Below are 18,695 nucleotides of genomic sequence, written 5' to 3' on the forward strand. Positions count from 1 at the left end.
TTTTCCAAAAATATAAAATGCATCTGACATGCATAGGTCTAGAGATCACCAGAACGTTAGCAGGAAAGCTGCAGTTTTTACCCGGATGGGCTGATTGCTCTGTTTAATTTCATTAGCCAGTGGTGTGAATAACAACTTGTTTTGGCTTCAGACGTTTTGGTCCTAGATGAAAGAAAGTCATGCATTTCCCATCAGTATCATAGTAGAATACAATTTATGTTTGCGTGGCATATGATACTTTCACAATATTATTTATTTTTCTAAAAAGAATTTTTTTTGCTTGGCTATTTCAATAGCCCAGGGACTCCCTTCTCTAACCCCGAGGCTTTCCTTCCACTCTCTCAGTGATGTCCTTACATAGTTGTGCCTGTGTTGCTATGGCCCTGACGGCATCACTCAGGATTGCTGTGCAGATCTGTGTACTCTGAGCTGTCATGCGAGTATTAGAAACACTGCACACACACACACCCACTCAGCACACAGGCCTTCCTTCAAATTAAATAGAATGTAGTCTGCAGTGAGGAAACATGGGTTGTCTGTGTATAGAACTAGAGAGCTGAGGCCGGGCACGGTGGCTCATGCCTGTAATCCCAGCACTTTGGGAGGTCCAGGCGGGAGGATCACCTGAGGTCAGGAGCTTGAGACCAACCTGGCTAACATTGTGAAACCCCATCTCTACTAAAAAATACAAAAATTAGCCAAGCGTGGTGGCGCATTCTTGTGATCCCAGCTACTCGGAAGGCAGAGGTACGAGAATCGCTTGAACCTGGGAGACGGAGGTTGCAGTGAGCTGAGGTTGTGCCACCACACTCCCCCCTGGGCGACAGAGCAAGACTCTGTCAAAAAATAAATAAGTAAATAATAAAATGAAATAACTAGATAGCTGAAATGAAATAGAGACAAACATGACAGTTGGGTTTCTATGACACATATTTATAAGATTAAAAGTAAGTGAAGGTAGTCAGGATAGGCCTCCTGGAGAAGCAGATATCAATGGTGCTTAGGAAAACATCATGGAATGTACCAGGCCTTTAGGTCTGCCATGGTTTGAATGTTTGAGCCTCTTCCAAATTCATAGGTTGGAGTTTAACCTCCAAGGTGGGAGTGCTGGAGCGGGGAGGCCTTTGAGACGTGACTCGGTCATGAGAGTGAAATCCTCATGAATGAGATTAGTGCCCTCATGAAAGAGTCCCCAGAGAAAAATCCCCTGCCCCTTCTACCAGGCGAGGACACAGAGAGAAGACACAGTCTATGAGCCAGGAAGCAAGGCCTCCCCAGACACGAGTCTGCTGGTGCCGTGATGTGGACGTCTGGCCTCCAGAACCTTGAGACATCGGTGTCTGCTGTTGATAAGCCACCCAGCCGTGGTATTTTGTTACAGCAGCCTGAAGGGACTAAGACCACAGCAAATGGAAGGAGAGACTCCTCGGTGTGTAAAGCTTCATCACTTTTTGGGGGTGATTAGTGAGACAGAATGACTGAACGAATCTCACTTGGGTCACGGTCAAGCATTCCGCCCTTGGCACTTGGTCGCAGGGCCAGCGTCTGTCTGCAGCCTGTAGTCGGGACTGGGAGTCCTGGGGCTTCTTTGAGCCTTGTCTTCTCATTGGTCACTGGAGAATGAGCGGTCCAGAGCCTCACACCGTTTGACTATGGGACAGCTGAGGTATAGGCGCATTTTCTTTGGAGAGTTGTAAAGAATTTTAAATCAATAGTTAAGCACTGAAAAGCCCCAACTTGAGCTTCTCTCAACAAAATGTAATTTTCTAGACACCGAGCTTTCTTCTTCCATGGCCACCAAACTCGAGCTGGGAAGGGCCGGTGTCCCCAGGACCCATGACTGATCTCCAACATTCACACCCCAGGTGAATTACCGCTGACCATCATGAAGCAGGATTCATTTTATGATTATAAAAATATTTTTCGGAATGTGTATCTATCCAACCTAATAAAATGCAATACAGATTCAGGGGCACATTTGCTTTTTCCTGAACTCACTTATGCTGTCAGTCTGGCTGCTGAAGGCATCTGAGTTTATGGTGAAGACCCATAGTCTCTAAGGGAAAGAGCCAAATCCATTTCACTGCTCCAAGAATTCCCCTCACCGCCCAGCCATAATGCCTGGGCTCACTTTGCTCTAGGCACACAGGTCTCCTTGTGGTCCTCAGGCCCTCCAGAGAGGTTCCACCTTCAGGGTCTTCTCCTGTGACGTGAGTGCCAATAATCCTATCTGGCAGGAAGAGTAACCTTCTTTGCGTCCGATAACAGACCTGTCTATCTACGTGAACCTTGCTTTGTTATCCAAACCCTGACTATTTTCAGATGCACTCAGGGTAATTTTATTTCCACTTCACTCTCAGGAAACGTTACTGTTCAGAACATTTCTACTCAAAGCCATTCTCAGTAAACAACCTAGAATGTTTTGTTTGATTGTTTTGCGTTCATTTTTTTAAATCTTGAGAATATCAGTCTTGTTCAGCAGCCTTGAAAATCACAGCCCCTTGTATAAGGTTAGAATGAAACTTTGACTCTCTAGCAATTTGATGGGATAGACGTCAAAAGCCCACTAGACTGTGAGATTCTCCATGTCAGGGCCTGGAATTTGATGCTTTTGCTGCCACCAAATAGATGAAAGGGGGATAGAATTATTCAGTAGGATTACTTGATTGAATGACCCCAACCTCATAGGGAGGATCTTCTCAGGAAGCAACTGTGCAGCGGAGGCTAAGACACAGGGGGTTGACATCCTCAGAGCCCACACAGAAAGGGGTAAAAGCCTGCAGGGGGTGGCCTCATCCCTAGTGAATGGGTTGCCTGTTTGCTGGTCACATCGGACAGCGTCCACCACACCGGAGCTTACTCAACACTGAACACCCTCGAGTCTGCGAACTGCATGGTTGATGAATCACGAGAGCTTTGGGATTTTAAAACTTAGTCACAAGTCTCTTGATGTAAGCGATGTTTTCTATTGTAATCTCAAGACACACATGAAGTGGTACATTAATAGACAGAGTCACAAGACAGTCACATTTACTTGATAAACCTCCAAAGATAGTTGGAAGGAAATCTGAAGATAAAATGCAGAACAATGTTCCCTTTCTGCATTTGAGACTATTCATGTTATTGAAATATGGATGAAACAGTGATTTCAGAATTGTGAGGATCTGGTCAAAATGCAGAAGGTTGGACTGTGAAAACTGTGGTCTGCGGGTAATGAGATGACAGAAATGATTTTTAAATCTGCTGTTTCTTTTTTATTCCCCAACAGCTAATTTGGTGATAGAACTCAATTGCATTTTCATTTATTTTTAGATATGTAGGGAATTTTTACATTTTGTGTATTTTTTTTTTGAAGAAAATAGGCTTTTATATCAGTTGCTCTTCATCAGTGGGGGAAATTTTGCTCCCCTGGGAGGTATTTGGAAATGTTTAGTGATATTTTTGGTGTCAGAACTGGGAAAAGGATGCTTCTGGCATCACACAGGTGAAGGCCAGGGGTAGAGTATCTGACGGTGCACAGAGAAACCCCCCCAAGGAGAAATCGCCTGGTTGCAAATGATGCCAGTAGTGCTGGGGTTAAAAAACCCTGACATGCATGTAAGTGTGTGTGTGTATTACATGTATGTGCATATATATATCTATAAGTGCAATATACATCTATAACTAATGTGTATATATGTACCTATAGCATATATATGAAATCGTGTATGTGATATTACATATATGCATATACGTGCATATCTATGTGCACAGTATAAATACATAACTCATGTGTACACATAACATATGTATATTTGGAAGAGGGAGAGAGATTGGAAACCCTGTTCTTCAGCTGTCTATGGGTCCACAAGCCAGTGCTAAATTTTACTTCCTGAGTAATTAAAACATCCTAAGTTCCAAAATAGCGGGAATTAAGAATAGAACAAATACAATGTGCTCTTCAATTTTTTTTTTTTTTTCAGATGAAGTTTTGGACTTATTGCCTAGGCTGGAGTGCAGTGGTGCAAACTCGGCTCACTGCAGCCTCCACCTCCGGGGTTCAAGCGATTCTTCTGCCTCAGCTTCCTGAGTAGCTGGGATTTCAATTTTTTTTTTTTAATTAATTCGACAAAAGCCCAGACAAGAGAACTTTAAAAAGTACGAGACAAGGGCCTGCGATCGGAATCTCAGAACCCTCCCCAGCTGCTTCACACATCACCTCTCCTGGGAACTCTCACCTTCTGAGCCTGGGATGCTTCCCTTTTAAAATGAGGCAAGTAATGAGCATTAAATTGAAAAAAATGTGGGCACCCTAAACCCAAATGTACTTTAGAAAGAAAATATTCAAATAATCAGGGAGTGACCAAAGTTCAAGGAAAAGGGCTTACTAGAGAATCAGAAGACTAATACTTTTACCAACCAGTAAAACAATTTGAGATATTTTTTTCTATTAATTCATGTATTTATTTATTTTTTGAGACATGGCTTACTCTGTCACCCAGGCTGGAGTGCAGTGGCATGATTAGGGCTCACCGCAGCCTTAACCTCTTGGGCTCAGGAGATCCTTTCACCTTGGCCTCCTGAGAAGCTGCAACTACAGGTATGTGCTCCCATGCCTGGTTAATTATTATTATTTTTTTAATTTTTAGAGATGGCTGGTCTTGAACTCCTGGGCTCAAACAATTCTCCTGCCGCGGCCTCCCAAAATGCTGGGGTTACAGGCCTGATATTTTTTTTTTCTACAGTTGTTGCTGAAAGATTCTTGAGCTACCTTTTAATTTTTCAGAAACAGTTTCAAAAAAGAAAATGTATTTCTAGGAATAGTCTTTTACGACCTCTACCAATAATATTACTGTGTTTGATTTCTGGTTCCTTTAATTTTGGTGGGACCTTTGTCTGCCTGGAGCTGCCTTTTGCTAGGGATCTGCAGTGGTGCTCCCCACCTTTGGACAGACGTTCCTTCATGAATTCAAAAGCAAGTAGGGGTGATTTCAAAATGGGTTTATGGGCCAGGCCCAGTGGGTCACGCCTGTAATTGCAGCACTTTGGGAGGCCGAGGTGAGTAGATCACCTGAGGTCAGGAACTCAAAACCAGCCTGGCCAACATGGTAAAACCCAGTCTCTACTAAAAATACAAAAATTTTCTGGGTGTGGTGGTGCACACCTGTAATCCCAGCTACTCGGGAGGCTGAGGCAGGATAATCACTTGAACCCAGAAGGCGGAGGTTGCAGTGAGCCGAGATGGCGCCACTGCTCTCCAGCCCGGAGTGCTCCATCTCAAAAACTCTGTCTCAAAAAACAACAAAAACAAAAACAAAAGCAAAAACAAAACAAAATGGGTTTGTGATTGAAAAGTAATTGAAAAGTAAAGAAACTTGACAACAGTAATTTAATGTGCCAGTTTCCCTTCTTCCATCTCAAGAGAAAACATATCATCAAGAGTTACTATCACAAATGCTCGCAATCATTTATACTGTCACGAATCCTCACAATCATTTAAAAATAAAGTTGGAAATGGCATTCTAACACAATCCAGGCTTCCTCATCAGCACAGTCACTTGGTTTACCGCTGTGGTGGTATGCATCCTGTGCACGGCATGGTGCTCTGCACATATGCTCACAACAGAGCCTGTGCTCTGAGATGCAACTTTCAGAGTAGAAACTCACATTGCCATAGTGTTTAAGTCCTCCTTTCTCTCCACATCCTCACCAACACCTGTTTTTTCTTTTCTTTTTCTGTTTTTGTAACAGGCATTCTGACTGGTGTCATACGGCATCTCATTGTGGTTTTAGTTTGCATTTATCTGATAATTGGTGATGTTGAGCATTTTTTTAATATGCTTTTTGGTCATTTGTGTGTCTTCTTTTAAAAAATGTCTGTCCACGTCCTTTGCCTACTTTTCAATGGGATTATTTTGTTGTTGGTGTTGAGTTGTTTGAGTTCCTTGTCAATTCTGGATATCAGTGCTCTATTAGATGCATAGTGTGCAAGTATTGTCTCCTATTCTGTAGGTTGTCTGTTCACTCTGCTGATTATTTATTTTTGCTGAACAGAAGCTTTTTTTTTTTTTTAATCTATTTTTAGTTTTGTTGCCTGTGCTTTTGAGGTCTTACTCATAAATTCTTTCCCTAGACCAACGTCCAAGAGAGTTTTCCCTAGCTTTTCTTCTAGTGTTTTTGTAGATTCAGGTCTTCCATATAAATCTTTAATCCATCCTGAGTCAATTTTCATAGAGGGAAAGCTTCAGGGACCAATTGAGTCATAGGATGGAACCCAGAAGACTGTCCACAGAACCACTAAATGGGAGAGAAAGTGAAGAAAGCAATAGCTCAGAGTGAAACCAAACTCAGAAGGAAGTGATTAAAGATGAGGAGAAAATGAAGCCCATATTGAAAGTATAGTAGCTCAGGTGGCCTCAGCAGTGAGAGAGGATGAGAGATTTGAACTGGGTGCCACTGAAGGCAGGACCACTGAGGCCAAGTCTGAGCACCAGAGGTTTAAATTGTGTACCTGTGGATCCTTGCCAGATAAGGCCAGATTCCCAAAGGAAACAAGGTGCCTGGACATTGACTTGGTCTAATGTTCATTCTCCAATGACCTATTGACGAATACCCAAAGGGCAAAGGAAGAAATGGGAAGATGATTTTTCTAACAGTGGACAAATAGAGACAAGTACACAGTCACAAACCTGAACAGGTTGGCCATTTACATTTTTGCTACATGCTTAGATATTTACTTGAAATAACTTAAAATGGTTTCTGATGATCAATCAGAAAGGGAATAAATATAAGAAAATCTTTACTTCTTCTAACTTGTCAATTCTTTGTATTTGTTATTATTCCATCTAGGCCTAGGTAAATAATACCGATAATCAGAATGTTTCCTTTGGGATAATTTTTAAAATTTCATAAAAATACGGCAATTTTAACACAGCTCAAAAACAATGAGAGTTTCTTAAATTGGCATCAGTATCCAAGAGTTTGACAAACTGAATTGTCTTCCTGCTTTGGACCAGGAAATTGGGTGGTCTCTTAAGACCCTGTCATTTTCCGTGAACGTTAGGAACAACCATTCAATTTTCTGCTTTCTCTTAAATGTGATTTGTGGCTGTCTCTTTACTATATACCTCAGCGAAATCAAATAACCCTAATTTAGATAAATATACTAGCCTACACCATGATTTTAACTGGAACTGAAGATAGACTATTCTAAGTTACTATTGGAAGATGTGAAACAGCACACATAAAGAAAATGTGCATCTTAAGTGTTGCACAGTGAGAAATGACATTCTATGTACAGCAGAGGACATGCCGGTTTACCAACAAAAAGACTGCATTTTAAGGGCTCGAGTCACACAGAGTTTGCTGCTTGCATAAATTTTTCAGTACCCAAATGGTGGTAAAAAGAGACTAATGTGGACATTTACAAGGTGGCTCTGGACATTTCTTATTTAACTAGATTCTCTTTTCTTACAGCCTAGGAATAGAATAGTTAATTGTGTTCTAAACTGGGCTGTATTCCAGTGGGGTGAGAGGTCATGACGTCTCTAACATTTGTCATATAAACCCTAGAAAATGATACCCTAGGCCAGACGAGATGGCTTATGCCTATAATCCCAGCCAAGACAAGCAGATTATTTGAGGCCAAGAGTTCGAGACCAGCCTGACCAACATGGTAAAACCCCATCTCTACTAAAAATACAAAAATTAGCTGGGCGTGGTGGCACATACCTGTAATCCCAGCTACTTGGGAGACTGAAGCAGGAGAATCACTTGAATCCAGGAGGCGAAGGCTGCAGTGAGCCAAGATCTCAGCACGGCACTCCAGCCTGGATGACAAAACACGACTCTGTTTCAAACACAAAAAAACAAAAAAACAAAACAAAACAAAAAAAAGAAGGTATACCCTGAGATAGCTTTATTTTTAGGGGATATAGGGGGAAATGGACTAATTTCTATAGGTTTGGAACAAATTAAAATAAGAGCACTTCTTTTGGCAGATGAAAGTAAGCCGAAGTTTTGGGTCATGATGATATAATATCCTTCTAAAATGGAAAGTCTTTACTGGACAAGATAAAACATAAAGTGTTTTTTATTCGTTGAAATTGTTTTTCTCTGTTATTGGACAATGAACAACCTGCACTTTGGAGAATCTTTTGTTGGTAGATAGAGAAGACGATTGCTCAGGAGGTTTTACTGGAGAGATCCAGGAAGAAATTTCCTCTGTATGACAATGTGGCCCTATCACAAATGCCTCAGAATCTACAGCTGGAAATATTCAAGCCCGCAAGCAGCTAGTGAATGGCACAGCTGCACACCGAGGTAAGACTCTGCGTGCCCTCTTGCAGCAGCCACCAAGACTAGAGCGGACGCTCACTGACAGCCCACAGGGGAGAGCTGCAATCTCAGCTGCAAAGCTCTGACAGGACAACATACTGAGCTGCAGCTTCTAAAGAGCAAATCGATGGCTTTCCTGACAAAACTGGACAGACGTCTTATGGGGGACGGTGAAGGGGTTCAGTGTTGTCGGCCACAAGAGACTGTTTCCAGAATCTCCTGCTTTATCCTGATATTTGTGCCAAACTTGCATTCCAACTAATAACATAACTTTTTAATTATTAAAAATGTATATATTCTCTAAAACCTCAAGTAAATTTGATTCTCAGAGATGAGATATATCTCTTTTTTTTCCACACTTACATTTCTGTTTTTAAAAAGGAAACCCGTTACCCCTTGATTTTCCAAAATTATCATGATGAAATCAAAATCTATAAATATATAGGTGCTAAGTGAACGTGGATATATACAATCTCCAATGAAAAAAATAAAGTTCTCAAAGGACTGAAATAAGCAAAGCGTGCTCTTAGTTTCCTGTGTGTTCCATTCTGAACAGAAAACCCCAGACAACTTCTTTTATTACGAATTTTGCTGAATCTGTCTTGAATGGACATTTCTCTTCTGAATGAAGACTTCGACAACAGATGAGTCAGCATTTCATGTGACTAATTAAATGCCACTTAACAGACACTGGGGTTCAGAATAACAATGTCTCGCAATCAGCGCACTACTCCAAACTCAAAATCCATTTCGGAGAGCAAGTTGTACGGGCGTGAAACTCAGCAGGCAGAGAAACCATCAGCCGCCATTATCACCAGCACATCATCTGCTTCCTAATTACACCATAATTAGATCAGGGATAATTACCTTGATTTCTATTATTATTGCTGAATCTTAGAATCGTAATGTTAGAAGGAAATTTCATGCTCATCAATTTTAACATCCTTATTCAGAGAAGGTAAGAGAGACCAGTGAGTTTAAGTGACCTGTCCAAGTTAAGATTGTGCAGATATTTATTAATATGATTTAAATTAATTAGATCCCTAAACAATAAATGTACTTAATTGAGAACCAATATTTTGACTGTAGACTATCCACATGCACCTGTGGATTGGCCCGTGCAGAAAGAACACCAGCCATTTTCTGTTTTTCTGGCATGCTCCCATCATGCACTGTCTGGTTCCTCAAATTGCTATTTATGCACTTATTTCTATTTTAATCCTGCCCACCTCCATTGCAGGGTAGGCTCAGCGAACAGCTGTGCCTCTATTGCATGGTTTATTCTCGGAGTCTCTGTGCAGTGCCTCAACCCTGATGGAAACTTAAGAATCCTGCATTCACTGAATAGTGAACTCTGTGATTGTGACATCAGCTCCGGGTCCGAGTCTACATTCCGGGGCAGTCTGGCTCTGATAGCTCAGGGGATTGTGACACTCCCATTGGACAGTTGTGGTGGCCTCTCCCACATGGCCCAGGTCCACTACTCTGTCAAAGGTTGCACCGCCCAGACAAAAACAGGACACAGCAGTGTGTCAATGAGCTGTGCTTTCTGCTGCCTTCCACGTCATAAAAGGTGCCTGAGGTTGTTGAAACACAGTCCATGTCTCCTGGGAATGACAGGAATTTGAGGGATGCTGACTTTCAAGGAATACTGCATGACAGGCATCAAGATAAACCTGATGAAGAAAACACAGGCCAGAATCTGGGAATCAGGAGCAAAGTGACTCGGCTTTGGGGACAGGCACGTAATGAGGTCATGAGGTAGGAGACTCCCTGCAGGACCGGCGGCCCCTGCTCCCTGGGCTGCTCTGGTTCTTTCAGGTGAGAGAAAAGGATATAGGCAGGAAATGGCCCTTCCTAGAAGGACCACACTCTATTCCTGGGGTGCGTGGCATCATCCAGCGTTGGGTCTGAGATTCTAGTTAAGGCTTTACCTCAAAGACAGCCACATATTGCTTTCTCAGTTGGGGCCTCCCACGAGGCTGAGAACTACAATAATTTTTGCAAATATGTCAGTCACTGGGATGGTATTTTAACAGGCTGTTAGTGGAGGATAGGTAAACCAATGTCTAAATGAAAAGGGAAACTCTTGCTGCTATTTTTAAAGAGATGTTTCCTCAACAGACTGCCTGGCTTGCCCAAGAGGGCTAGCGTGGATCCACGCTCCTCAACCTGCTCCTCCTCAGTGAAAGTGTTGAGAGAAGCGTATTTTTTTTATGATTGGCCATATGGCTCTAATAAGTTCAGAATCAAGGATATATTTTTTGACTCATCTATAAGAAGCATGAGAAATTTAAATAATACTTAGGTGTTTTAGGTTAAGACTCTCTGTCCATTTTGCATAAAAAAAGTTCACCTGAATATTTTATTATAGGTAAAATCTTTTTTTTCAGTAGCAAAATATTTAAGGGGGTGGGATAATATTATCATGGATTTCTTTTCTTTAATCTGAAAATCTAGTTTCACCCTTGCTACCGTGATACTTCAGTCCGTGCTGGATAGTTAGAAATGGCCAGTGCAGGAACATCTCAGGAGGCTTTTGGCTTGAGATCTCTCCAGTGAGTCAGTTTTCATGCTGATCATTTTCAACTTTCTCTTTCTCATCTAATTAGTTTTACTCAAACATTAATAGCAATCCTAGCCACTAGGCAAACACAATTTGGTACAGTGTAGACTTCGATGATTGAAAATATATTAATTTTTCAAATGTTGAGCTCTCCTTGGTTATTAGGATTCAATTCATTAAGCTGGCGGCCACCTCGATAGGCTTTCTGAATGGACTAGCCCCAAGATACATGTGCGTCCTGAGGTAGGAGATAGGGAGACATTGGGGTAGTTACAGAAAAGGGGTCAGCTACCTTCAACAGATGCATCCAGACTTTGACCTTCTTTTTTTTTTTTTTTTTTTTTTTTTTTTTTTTTTTTTTTTTTTGAGACGGAGTCTCGCTCTGTCGCCCAGGCTGGAGTGCGGTGGCCGGATCTCAGCTCACTGCAAGCTCCGCCTCCCGGGTTCCCGCCATTCTCCTGCCTCAGCCTCCGGAGGAGCTGGGACTACAGGCGCCGCCACCGCGCCCGGCTAATTTTTTGTATTTTTAGTAGAGACGGGGTTTCACCGTGTTAGCCAGGATGGTCTCGATCTCCTGACCTCGTGATCCGCCCGCCTCGGCCTCCCAAAGTGCTGCGATTACAGGCGTGAGCCACCGCGCCCGGCCCAGATGCATCCAGACTTTCAACAGCAAGTTAACTCGCTCTGGGACATACCAAGAGCCTTTGAGGGGCTGCAAAAATAAAATCAGATACCGGAGCGCGGCGTGGGACAGGTGGGAATGGCTATGGCAGTCCCTTTAAGGCTACAGTGCAGGGACGCAAACGCAGGAAGAGCCCCTGTGGCCCTCACTGGGAAGGACAGGCTCACTCACTACACCTGAGCACCGCAGACCAACAGCATCGCAGAAAGGAGGCTCTGCTGCCCTACTTGTGATACACGTCTTAAAGACACCCCAAGAGAAGTGAATAAAGCTGTATCACGAGACACATCTGAGGAGAGAATAAAAAGGGAATATGCATTTTCCTTTTGTACACGGAATTTCCTTTTAATTAAAATCCTTGGTGATTTTAAAATATCAGATTCCTAGGAGGGCCGCCATGCGTGACTTGGCTCACGCTGCTGCCGTGGGCTCCTGGACACTGGAAGAACACCTTCAGGTGAAACGTCTGAGAGCACCGAAGGTTCCAATCCCAATAGTTTTTGTTTTGTGCAGCGCACGGCTCTGCCTTTAGTCCCTGTTCACATCTTAAAATGGATAATGACTGGCTTTCCCCTTCATTCATTTTATGGCAAAGATGTAATAAATTATTGAAATCGGGGGGACTGTGCCACTTAATTTGCACTCCTGGGGGCAGATGCCAGGCGCTGTAAATATACAAGCATTTTCTTACTGTATTCACATAAAGCTTTTGTCATTCTCTGTAAGTACACATTGGAGTAGACATTGCTGCTAATTCCGTATTGAAGTGGATAATGCCACCAATGACCAAGTAACCTCGGCAAAGCAGAGACAGCTGGAGAGGGAAGAGTCGTCTCTTCTTGGAAGGAATTTGCAAGGAAGACAGGTCCAAGAGGAAGATGAGGAAACAGCCTGCATTCCTGAGGGGTTTTGCTTTTTTTTGTTTGTTTTAAATCATTGCTCGTTCTACAGGTTTCCCTGTTGGAATTGCCCTTCGGGTCTCTCAGGTCTGGATGGTTTTCTGAGGCTGATGAGCCTGCTAGGTGGTGGCAGCCTCACGCCCCTGGTGCAGGCAGCCGAGGAACTGGAATCTGACTCTGGGGCAGAGAGATGGGTTAGTGGGTGAACCCAACATCTCTGCTCTCTGTTGGCCCTTGAAGCTTTTCTTCATCTCCTCATGGGGACCTCAACGAGGAAGGTGCACAAGGCAAGGATGGTGGTGGGGGACCCGAGTGTCATCCCCACTTCTGGATCCAGTGTTCAAACACCCACTTTGGTGACATCTCGCCATCTGTACAGTGCACGGTTGTGTGGTTAGAGCGGGAGTTGGAAGGAGAGGGGAGGGAACAGTTGTAGTTTCCAGTCCCATCTGCTTCTTGTCTCAGTGCCCAGAACCTGACCCTGGAACAGGACTGAGCAGGTGCCTGTGTGCGCAGAAGCCCTTGTGTGAGAGTCCTATGGTACCATGTTTGCCGCATGAATGTCTGAGACGCCTCACAGTGGCTTGGTTCAGCCTCTCCCTCCTCCTGCTGGGGCACATCATCCCTCCTCACTGGAAGAAATTACGAGGATTGTGTAAACAGTTACAAGTAATCTACAAACAATGAACATGCTGGTTTGGCCCATTTATTTGTAAGAAAAAATGTGGGGTTTTATGGCAATGAGTTACAGCTCTGAACTCCTGGCACAATCACAAATACCCTCAGTGCAAAACACCAAGCGTATGCCTCCCTTCTGTCCTAAAAAGGTAGTGTGTGCGACTCACTGACGGGGCTCCCATTTCATTTTTGAAAGATCTACTCACTGATAATACCAGTGAGATTTTTTTCACCAAGATATATGACATACAAATAAACTATTGTTTCAAAAGCATCTAGCAGCTAATCGCTGATCATCCAAGTGTCAAAAAGCTAACTACTTCATTCCTGATTATTACCATACACTGCACAGAAACATCTCTCTATCCATTATCAATTTTATCCTCGACTCCTAATGAAACACAAATCTCTTTGATCAGCTTATCATATTGTGTAGGTACGATGGTGGTTGCTTCAGGGGAAATAATTTAATTCAAGTGCTTTGCAGTTTGCTGGGTGCCCTGGGGCATGGTATTCTTTGGGCCTCCTAAGGTTCTGATGCTGATGAAGTGATATAAGGTATAGAATAGTTTTTAAACGTGAATTGCTACAGGGACCACAATGCAGGGAGCTGAAGGGCTATTGCACTGGACACTTGAGCATTGGCTGCATTGAATGACAAATATTGCACAATATTTCTCTTCATCAAAATAGAAAATTGCAATGGAAAACCTTTAATGATGTCAACACTGGGGACTAGAAATACATATATGCCTCCCTATGAAAGCAGGGGTGGCGACTGAATAGAATTGTTTTGTTTTTAGAGAACTGTGGTTTTCTTTTTGTTTTTTCTTCTTTTTTAGTATTTTATTTAAACATCCAAGTAATAGTATTCTACTGTATTGCCTTGAAGAAGCAAATTGAGAAAAGTCAGAACGTTTACGTATTTTTATTTAAAAATGAAGGTTTTAGTCCGCACCTAACGCAAAAAAAAAAATTAAAAATTGCATGTCAGCAATAAAATATCCTAGGTTCCTAGGAGGGCGGCCTATGTCGGCTCCACAGATTCTCACCTTTGCTGATTAGCTGCATGGAACCTCATTAATAGGTAGATTATGTATTTGCTCAACAAGTATTAACGGAGGTACTTGAATGAACTGACAGGGCCCAGTCTTACGCACTGGTCCTCAAAGGCTTGTTCATGTCTTGTTTTGGACATCAAAAGAGAAGGCCGTCCCAGGAAATCGGAGATGCCAAGCCTTTACATGTCCACCTCAGAGTCTAGACGTCAACTGCCTGCTAGAAATAGCGGCGTGAGGAATGTGAAGGGGAGAAGTTGTTTGAAGGAGCTCAGACTCCATGCCGTGTACTTTAAAGATGAGCTTTAGAAATTGCACATCAATAGTTACTGCAGAAGGAGCGGTAGGAACTGAGAACATCTCACACGGCTTAGTGCGACTGATAAACAGCGGTTGAAGCTTGTGTCCTGCACAGCAAACCTTCTTTGCTGATCTCTGATGGTCCAAAGCAGAGCACCACTGCTCAGCAGCCTCTGATGACAGTGAGGAAGGCAGAATGGCACTGTGACATCTGCGTCCAGCAGGCCAGGCTCCAGAGATTCATGACCTCAAGTGCAGATGCAAGTCCAGATGCTTGTAGGAAGCCTGCTCCCTGCTTCTGGGAAATCCCAAACTTAATTTTGCAGGCCTCCGAGATTTAGATAAGCGTTTGTTTATTTCAAGTAGTATCCTCAAGTCTGTACTCTCATCGGCACTACAAATATTTGACCAGACAATGATATGCCGTGTTTAAGTTGTATGTAAACACTGTGGAACCCATATTTATTTTAGTTTATTTCTTCCATTTGTTAATATAGTGATGCAATAGGAAGATTCCTTCTTAAAAGGAAAAAAAAATCTTTGAATTAATTTTTATAACTTTAAATTAAGTCTGCTTTAATAGAAATAATACCCTATTTAAAACCGTAAGTTATTCTTTATAAAAATATTCTTCTCTTCATTTTAAAGCAATTGATAATTACGCACAAGGAGATCTCATGTTAACCTTTTATTCCAAGAAATGAGCCGAAGGGTTATTTAATTTATTTTAGTTATTGGCTGTTACATACTGTGTGCCTCTGTTTCTAAATCATGATTGCTGCCTACAGATAGAAATATTTATTATAAACTCAGCAATAAGCTGCACAATTTGACCCATTTTGATTTTATGTATCTATTGGAAATGAATGGGATATACTGCCTAATTTGGAGGACAGCTTGCTGATTAAATGCTAGTAATAGGGACTAGGCAGGTACCAGGAATAATAATCTATGACAAATATAGAAGAAACAAGAATTTTAAAATCACTGAAGTAAGTTAGTCTTAGTCATATTTAAAAGGATACCACTGACATCAATTTCTAGTTTGTTGATCATGTCAAAGCAGTTTCCTCTGTCATTGTTGATCCTTTTAGAAAAATAAAGGGAAAAACTGATGTCAGGATATATTTTCAAGGGTAAATTATTTCCTTAATATTTTTGTCTCTTGGCCAGGCACAGTGGCTCACACGTATAATCCCAGCATTTTGGGAGGCAGAGGCAGGCAGATCACTTGAGGTCAGGAGTTCAAGAGCAGCCTGGTCAACATGGTGAAACCCTGTCTCTACTAAAAATATAAAAATTAGCTGGGCGTGGTGGCAGGTGCCTGTAATCCCAGCTACTCGGGAGGCTAAGGCAGGAGAATAGCATGAAGCTGGGAGGTAGAGGTTGCAGTGAGTGGAGACAATGCCATCGCACTGCAGCCTGGGCAACAAGAGCGAAACTCTGTCTCAAAAAATATATGTGTGTGTGTATGTTTGTGTATATTATATATATATGTATGTATATATGTGTGTGTATATATACACACACACATACCTATATGTCTTTCACTTTTTAACCCACATTAATTTAAGCATCCACATTTTAATGACAGACTGAAAATTGAATGCTTTTAGTTTTTTTCACTTCCTCTAACCCCTACATAAAGAAAAATATCTGCTTTTTGTAATACCTTCATATGTTCATGGTAAAATAATTACTTCCAATCATCTTTGTACACAAAGATATACACAATATGTTGACAAGGTAAATTCCTTCTTCATCTAGAGGACTGCACAGTGTATCTGAGAGAGGATTTTCAGGAGGCCAGAAAATTAAGCTGGAGGGATTATTAGTGTGTTGAGAGATTGTTACCTGTTTCGAGTCAGAACATTGCCACTTCTTTTTCCCCACCTTGGAGACTTCAGGTAAGTTGCTAAATTTCAGGTAAATTGCTAAAATTGTGCTCCATAAGACTTTTCCTACCAGGAAACTGGTAGATTTAATTAAACGGGGATCCATAGGGAGATTCTATTCTCGCTGGTTTGTGTTTTGAATCTGATGTCCAGTATTAGAAAACATATTTCTACACTTTTAGGAAGCTGATCTAAACATGTTTGGGGAATCGTATTTATCCGTTGTTTAAAAGGGTTTCCAGTCAGCTAAGTGTTAAAATCAGGACAGTGAGAAGCGACAGTGCTGAGGAGTACCCCAGGGGTTGAATTTTGGATCCTGGCTGGCACTGTGTGTTGGAAATCAGGAATGAAATGTCACTTGGACATTTTATATACTTCATCATATAGAGTTTCATATTATGCAACCTAGTGCATAGAGATGGAGGTAGTCAAAGCAACATATTTTTGTAAGTATTTCCATTTCTGTGTTGAAACAGAGCGTTATGAGTTTTGGTAGTGGTGGTATTAGGCTGAGAGTGTGCCAGCAGAAGGTATGCTAGTCAAGTCTCTTTGGTTGCATATAACCCAAACCAGATCACGTCAGGGTTAGGAAAGGCATGGGTTAAGAGAGGCACTGACTATGGGTACAATCGGATGCCAACAGGAATGATGGGTTGATGACTCAGATTTTGACTTCTAGGTTGGATTTTCTGTAAAACTGCATTGGTTCATAGCCACCAACATCTCTGGGCTCCTAAAAGGACTTTTTTTTTTTTTTTTTTTTTTTTGATGGAATCTCACTCTGTCACCCAGGCTGGATCTCTGTTCACTACAGCCTCCACATCCTGGGTTCAATCAATTCTCCTGCCTCTCAGACTCCTGAGTAGCTGGGACTACAAGCATGCACCATGACACCTGGCTAATTAAAAAAAATTTTTTTTTTTAATTTTTAGTAAAGAAGGGGTTTTGCCATGTTGGCCATGCTGGCCTCGAACTCCTGACCTCAAGCGATCCACCTGCCTTGGCCTCCCAAAGTGCTGGGATTATAGGCGTGAGCTACCCACGCCTGGCCAGGACTTCTGAGTTTCAATTTGGAAATTTCAGAAAATCACAGGGCAACTTCTCATTGGGACATGGCACTGGGGCCCCTGCAGTGGACAGCTACCTTGGGGAGAGGGGTTGTTACTGCTCTGTTGTGTGAAGTGCTTACCTTTCCTCCAATTACTACAGCCAGACAGGGGCATGGCAGAGGGTGAGGTGGAGGGTTGACTAGTCCAGTCCAGGGTGCCGGATACCCTTGTGAGAAGGGGAGCCGCTCCCTCTATTTCTCTCTGCAGCATATCAGAATGTCACTCATCTCCCACCACCCTTGCCCAGGATTCACCATGCTGCTTTCTTGCTCCTGGCCTTGCTTGAGTGTTCTCTGGCCTCAATATGCTCAGTGCGCAGAGTTAACCCCCATCTTCCAGGTCTTGGCCATGCAGTCACAAGAGGCATGGAGAACCTACCATGAGCAAGACACTTTTTCTACCCGTTTCTGTGCAATACCTCATTTTGGTTTTACAATATTCCTTCTGGGTAGGATGCACAGTTTATTTACATTTTATAGATAAAATTACCGAGGTGCCAAAAGGTTGAGGGGTTTTCCCAAAGCTACCACCTCGTGCATTTTGGAGACAGGCCTGAAACATCGTTGGGGGGGTTCAGAGCCCCCCTCCTTCTCTTCAGCATCACTATGCACCACGGTTGGGCCAGCCCTGGTCTTTAGTCTCCCAGAAGGTCTCTATTTGCATTAAATGCTAAAAGCAGTCATAGAAGATCCTCCTTCTGCTGGTTTCTTTTCTGCTTGGACTCTGGCATAGTAAAACATTCACACACAACTCATTTCGAAAAACCAAATGAAACAAAATGAAAGTCCTCTTAGTCATAGCATCAAAACTTAAAGTTAGAGAAGCTAGAAATTCACCCTGACTTTATACAGGAGGTAATAGCCACTGGGAAAACCGGGTAACTCCCCCTCCACCCACACAGATGGTTTCTGGTGGAGCCAGGACAGCGCTCCTGCCTCAGGACCTCAGGATGAGGATGAAGTCCTGGGCTCTGTTGGAACACAGCATAGAATAATTCCCACAGCTGGGGGGGCCTGGGGGGCAGGAGGGAGATGTGTGCTGAGGGCCACCTGCCAGATTTAGAGACACAGCCCGGATGGATTGAGAAGTGTTGTTCTAAGGATCCGGCGTAGATAAATGGACCCTCCTTGGAAAGATGAGTGGCCCCGGGGTTGTCCCCAAATCTCAGGACCAGCCCAAGCCTGTGACTCCT

At 42.7% G+C, this 18,695-nt stretch overlaps 1 protein-coding gene and 1 long non-coding RNA gene across 2 annotated transcripts in view; one reads left to right on the plus strand and one right to left on the minus strand.

The window, feature by feature from the left end:
- The window catches only part of LOC126963014 (uncharacterized), a 12,690-nt gene extending 3,070 nt beyond the window's left edge, over positions 1-9,620 (minus strand). The window contains exons 1-2 of the long non-coding RNA XR_007728890.1: positions 9,546-9,620; positions 7,711-7,828 (exon numbers count right to left, since the gene is read on the minus strand). This is a non-coding gene — a long non-coding RNA (uncharacterized LOC126963014). The remainder of the gene's footprint in view (positions 1-7,710; positions 7,829-9,545) is intronic.
- The window catches only part of LOC126963006 (aldo-keto reductase family 1 member C1), a 1,156,278-nt gene that overhangs the window by 188,646 nt on the left and 948,937 nt on the right, over positions 1-18,695 (plus strand). The gene's annotated exons all lie outside the window — the stretch shown is intronic.

The sequence above is a fragment of the Macaca thibetana genome, chromosome 9 (assembly GCF_024542745.1).
Source record: "Macaca thibetana thibetana isolate TM-01 chromosome 9, ASM2454274v1, whole genome shotgun sequence".
Taxonomy (NCBI): domain Eukaryota; kingdom Metazoa; phylum Chordata; class Mammalia; order Primates; family Cercopithecidae; genus Macaca; species Macaca thibetana.